The sequence below is a fragment of the Rhinoraja longicauda genome, chromosome 6 (assembly GCF_053455715.1).
Source record: "Rhinoraja longicauda isolate Sanriku21f chromosome 6, sRhiLon1.1, whole genome shotgun sequence".
Classification (NCBI taxonomy): domain Eukaryota; kingdom Metazoa; phylum Chordata; class Chondrichthyes; order Rajiformes; family Arhynchobatidae; genus Rhinoraja; species Rhinoraja longicauda.
The window spans coordinates 46,782,069-46,788,829 of NC_135958.1; positions in this window are offsets into that span (position 1 = coordinate 46,782,069).

Below are 6,761 nucleotides of genomic sequence, written 5' to 3' on the forward strand. Positions count from 1 at the left end.
AGTCAACTACACCCAAATCCAGGAGATAGGAGATAGTGTTGATTAAAAAATAATGTTTGAGATTCTGAAATTATACCCATTGTTTTATTTAATAGTCTGGGCAAAGTAACTTTGGTTAAAGATTTTATCCGAATATATTTAGCTGCTTTCAAAAATGCCAAATCCCTTAATATCTCCTCTTCTACACTGCTTATTCCGTCCAATATTTTATATGTTTCCTGTTCAGCTAATGCATCACCACTTTTCCTCTCCTTTGTAAAGAAAGCAGCAAGGTATCTTTTCAAATGTTACTTATACTCTATGCATCCACACATGGGTTATTATTTTGGTCCCTTTGTTATCCTCTTGCCCTTTATATAGATCAAATGTTTTTGGTTCTTCCTTGATATTACCTTCCTGGGTATTACCTCATCACACACTTCCTCTATTCTTGCAGTCTTCTGCAGTATTATGTTCTCAGTATCTGACATAAGCTTCCCTTGCTTGCTAAATCTTCTCCGTTGTGCACCTTGTCACCCAGATGCCCATCGATTCCACAGTCATGCCTTTCCACTTTATGGGAACATGTGCCTTGAGAAGTATTCAAAAAGGAAATTCAGGTGGATTAAAGTTCCTTCTCATATTCCTCTCATGGCCCCAAGACCCCATTTTGTATACCTCTATAAGAATTACCATTAAACAATTGCCCTTTCCAAGTCACTGATCAACACAGTAAAATTGTCCTTACCTGCAAACCTATCAAATCTTTCAATGGGACATTGTACCTCCATCTTTACCTGTCCAATGCAAAGGTATTTCAATGATCATAACTGAATCCTTACACACCACTATCGACTAACACTCTCCTCTGCCTAGCAGAGCTGGTTAATGTAGGGTTGTAGTTAGGGTTGTGTAGTGTAGTTAATGTAGGGTTGTAGTTAGGGTTGTGCAGTGTGGTTAATGTAGGGTTGTAGTTAGGGTTGTGCAGGGTTAATGTGGTTAATGTAGGGTTGTAGTTAGGGTTGTGCAGTGTGGTTAATGTAGGGTTGTAGTTAGGGCTGTGCAGTGTGGTTAAAGACCCTGATGGTTGATGGGACCTGGAGATTCTTGGGTTCTTACACTATTTTCCCAATGGTTAGAGTCACGGAGTCATAGAGTGATACAGTGTGGAAACAGGCCCTTCGGCCCAACACACCCACACCAGCCAACAATGTCCCAGCTACACTAGTCCCACTTGCCTGCGCTTGGTCCATATCCCTCCAAACCTGTCCTATCCATGTACCTGTCTGTTTTTTAAACGATGGGATAATCCCACCCTCAACTACCTCCTCTGGCAGCTTTTAGTTCAGTTTAGAGATACAGCGCGGAAACAGGCCCTTTCGGCCCACCGGGTCCGTGCCGACCAGCGATCCCCACACACTAACACTATCCTATACCCACTACCAGGCATGTGAGTGAGGTAAAAAAAAAGAGAGGAAAAGAGCCGAGCGCTTGAGCGACGCCTACAACGGGGGTCAAAAAATTGGAAATATTTTGAAAATTTACACACAAAATTACCAATATCACACCTCTTTTAATGCAAATCAAAGCAAAAAGAGACATTACAAAATAATGTGACGATGTCACTGTATACTAATAACATTTTGAAGTAAATTTGTACATTAATTGATAATCAGCCCAAAAAGGTGGCAATTGGCTTTTCTGCTATGTTTTATATTTTAACCCTGTCTTAATTAATATAGTTATATAATCTTGCACTTAAATGTAATATTTACTCATTCCAGTTCCACCACTGATTTTCTGGCACTCTTGGTTCCAGAGCTTTGCTGGCGTATCCAGCCGGCCAAGGAAGTCGGCTATGGTGATAGATTTGCTGGCTCCAGCTGGGCTGGAGTTCCAGAGCCCTGGCTGCAGGCTGCAAATTCAACCCACCCAGGGTTCATACACTTGGAACAGCAAAAAACTCAAGGACTTTTCAAGGACCTTCAAAGTCCAAAAATCCCATTTTCAAGGTCCAAAATCCAGCAAAATTGTTTATTTTTCCAGTTTTTCTCCACATAGGTAAGAAAATACTGTTTTCAAAACTGTTAACAGGACGTTAAAGAGTCGGAGAGAGTTGAGGGGAACTCGCCACATAAAGCAAAAAAACTACGAAATCATTGTAATTTTCACTAATTAACCATATACACACCAAATTAGCTCCATCCCCATCCCCCCTCCCCCACCATTCCCCCCTCCCCCCACTCACCCACTCTATCCCCCCACTCACCCACTCCATACCCTCCACCCTCACCCACTCCATCTCCCCTCCCCCCAACCACTTCATCCCCCCTCCCCCACTCCATACCCCCACTCACCCACTCTATACCCTCCTCCCTTACCCATTCCACCCCCTCCTCCCACCTACTTTATCCCCCTCCCGCACTCCACACCCCCGCTGCCCCACTCCATACCCTCCTCCCTCATCCACTCCAGCCCCCACCCCCCAACTACTCCATCACCCCCCGCACTCCATCCACCTGCTGCACCATTCCATCCCTCCTCCCCCATTGCAAACCCCCCTCCCCCACTCACCCATTCCATCCCCCCACTCACCCACTCCATCCCCCACTCCATCCCCCTACTCACCCACTCCATACCCTCCTCCCTCCCCCACTCCATCCCCCCTCTTCCCCACTCACCCACTCCACCCTCCCTCACCCACTCCATGCCCACACATCCGCTGACCCACACCATCCCCTCCCTCCCCCTCACCCACTCCATCTCCCCCCCACTCCACGCCCCCCTCCCTCCCCCTCTCGCCCACTCCAACCCCCTCCTCCTCCCCCATCCCCCCCTCACCCAATCTATCCCCATCCCCCTGACACTATCGTCACTCCCCCCCCCTACCCCTCAAGAGATGCAACACCTGTCCCTTTACATCCCCCCTCAACGCCATCCAAGGACCCAAACAATCTTTCCAGGTGAGACAGAGGTTCACCTGCACCTCCTCCAACATCTATTGCATCCACTGCTCTAGATGTCAACTTCTTTAGATCGGCGAAACCAATCGCAGGCTCGGCGATCGCTTCGCTCAACACCTTCGCTTAGTCCGCCTTAACCAACCTGATTTCCCGGTGGCTAAGCACTTCAACTGCCCCTCCCAGTCTGACCTTTCTGTCATGGGCCTCCTCCAGTGCCATAGTGAGGCCCACAGGAAATTGGAGGAACAGCACCTCATATTTCGCCTGGGCAGCTTGCAGCCCAGTGCTATGAACATTGACTTCTCCAACTTTAGATAGTTCCTCTGTCCCTCTCTTCCCCCTCCCCCTCCCCAGATCTCCCACTGTCTTCCTGTCTCCACCTATATCCTTCCTTTGTCCCGCCCCCCTGACATCAGTCTGAAGAAGGGTCTCGACCCGAAACGTCACCCATTCCTTCTCTCCTGAGATGCTGCCTGACCTGCTGAGTTACTCCAGCATTTTGTGAATAAGTGCAGATCATGAGCGTACCAAGAGAAAGCTTGAAGGTGACTTGGAGCTATCGCTAGAAGTAACAATGTATTTGGAGAATAACAAGCAGCAAATGGATGAAGAGGTAGTCAGTATGGAGCCAAAGCATGTTAAATACTTTCACACTTCAGTCCTCATTCCATCTGTGCTGTTCATAAGCCAATGAAACTTGATATCTTAGTTTTCTCCTTAGTTTTGTGAATGTGTTTAAAAAACAACTGGATTAGACTAACAGAAATGTAATTGTGTAAGCAAGTGGACTCATTTTGTTACCACAATTTTATTTATATCTCCTCAAGCTATCAACTTACTGCCACACTAAGTACGAAGAAGGGTCCTGACCCAAAACATCACCTACTCCAGCACTTTGCTTAACATAAAACTCCCCCCACCCCTTACTTTGCATCTGAAGGGTCCCAACTAAAAACATCACCCATCTTTTATCTCCAGAGATGATGCCTGACCTGCTGATTTACTCCAGCACTTTGTGTCTATTTTTAGTATAAACCAGCATCTGCAATTCTTCATTTCTATAATTGTTGTGTAGTTCAGAAATAATCCAAAATAAATTCTTGATGAGCAGTCAATAGCTTTTCAGATGCAAAAAAAAAAAAAGAATTACATGTATATGTGGAATAAAATGATCAAAGCCACTTGTACATGAACTGATACTACTGGTTCTGTGATTATAATCAATGTGTAATCATCTGGAGGACCGTATTGAGCATCCTGAGGAAGAATTGAAAGAAAACACACTGCTCATGTCAAGATTGAAAAATAAAAAGGCAACCTTTCTTGGGGAAGTGGAGAGATCAGTGAGTGAGTAGAACAAACTAGCAGTGCACAGATGGAAAGGACCAAGAAAGGAGAGGCAGAAATGCAGAAAATGCTTGGGGACCTGTTAGAATCTATCTGCCACCACTCTTCACGGGAAGTTGAAATTCACAATGTATGGATTTCTTTGTAACATAGTTTTTGTTAATTTAACAATATCAGAAATAAATGCACAATGCTAAAAGAGCTTGTCAGTTCATGTTTGCCAGTTGATTTAATGAACATCGTACAATGCACAGAAAAAATCCAGACAAATTATATTGCTAAAGGAAATTCCCATAACTATAAAACAGTGACAATGGGTAATTTGGATTGTATGCAAAATATCTTTCTCAATCAAGAAGGTATATGTTCATGTCATAGGAGCAGCATTAGGCCATTTGGCCCATCAAGTCTACTTCACCATTCGGACATGACTGGTCTATCTTTCACTCTCAACTTTATTCTCCTACCTTCTCCCCATGATCTTTGACAACCTTACAAATTAAGAACCTATCAATCTCTGCTTTAAAAATACCCGATGACTTGATCTCATCCTTCTAAACTCCGGATAGTACAGGTCATGAGCCATGAAACGCTCATCATATGTTCACCCAATTATCCTGGGCTCATTCTCGTAAACCTCCTCCGGACAGTCTCCAACTTCACCCCATTCCTCCTCTGATATGGGGCCCAAAACTGCTCATAACACTCTAAATGCAGCCTTATAAAGCCTCTGCATCACATCCCTGTTTTTATATTCTAGTCTTCTCAAAATAAATGTAACATTGCATTTGCCTTCCATTCTACCAAGTTAACTTGCAAATTAAACTTTTGGCCATTGTGCACCAGCACTTGCACCTCCGATTTCTGAATCCTCTCCCCAAAAGATTACACATGATTACAATCAAGCCATTCACACCACAGTGCACCCATAATGCACCCACAGTGCACCCACAGTGCACCCATGGGCGGCACGGTAGCGCAGCGGTAGAGTTGCTGCTTTACAGCGAATGCAGCGCCGGAGACTCAGGTTCGATCCTGACTACGGATGCTGCACTGTAAGGAGTTTGTACGTTCTCCCCGTGACCTGCGTGGGTTTTCTCCGAGATCTTCGGTTTCCTCCCACACTCCAAAGACGTACAGGTTTGTAGGTTAATTGGCTGGGTAAATGTAAAAATTGTCCCTAGTGGGTGTAGGATAGTGTTAATGTACGGGGATCGCTGGGCGGCGCGGACTTGGTGGGGCGAAAAGGCCTGTTTCCGCGCTGTATATATATGATGATGATATGATAAGGGATAAAGGGTACAACATTTAATACACGATAAAGTCCGATGAAGTCCAATTAAATATAGTTCAGAGGTCTCCAATGAGGTAGATGGAAGGTCTGGACCACACTCTAGCTAATGAGAGGACCATTCAGTTGCATGAGAAGAAACTGTCCCTGAATCTGCTACTACGCATCTGTACCTCTTGCCTTATGGGAGAGAGGAGAAGAGGGATTGGCCAGAGTGAGTCTAATCCTTGATTCTGCTGGTGGTCTTGCCAGAGCAATGCGAGTCAATGGAAGGGAAGTTGGTTTTCATGATGGTCTGACTACATCCACAGCCCTCTGCAATTTCTTGCAGTCTTGGAACTGTTCCCAAACCATGCTGTGGTGCATCTTGAGAAAATACGTTTTAATGGCACATCTCTGGGAGATGGTGAGAGTTGTTAGTGAACATACCAAACGCCCTAAGCCTTCTAAGGAAGGACAGGCGTTGGTTTGTTTTCCTGGCCTTAGCTTTGATGTGCCTGGTCCAGGACAAAATGTTGGTGATATTTATTATTATGAACTTGAAGCTTTCAACCAATTTTACTTTGGCACCATTAATGTAAGCAAGGGTGTGTGGACTCATTCGCTTCCTGAAGTCAATCACAATCTCCATTTTTTCCCTCAGAGTTTGGTACCGAGGCACCAATTTCCAAGGTTCCCAATGTTGCAGTTGTTGCAGTTATACAAGATGTTGGGGAGGCCACATTTAGTGTATTGTGTACCATTCTGGGCATCATATTAATAGAAAGATGTTGTCAAGTTGGAAAGGATACAGAGAAGATTTAATGATGATGTTGCCAGGACTTGAGGCTCTGACCTATAGGGGGAGGTTGAGCAGGCTGGGACTTTATTCCTTGGAGCGCAGGAGGGTGCGGGGTGTTCTTATAGTGGTGTGTAAAATCATGAGAGGAAAAGGGTGAACGGCCAATAATTTAATAGGAATCTGAGGAGTAACGTTTTCTCATAAAGGCCATCACAATCAAAAAGGCCCAACAGCTGAGAAAGCACAATCTGCCACAGGCAATGATGGTCCAGTTTTATACTGCCATCATAGAGTCTGTCCTCACCTTCTCCATCATGGTCTGGTTTGGCTCAGCCACCAAGCACGACATCCAGAGCCAGCAGCACATCGTTTGATCAGCAGAGAAGGTTGTTGGCTGCAG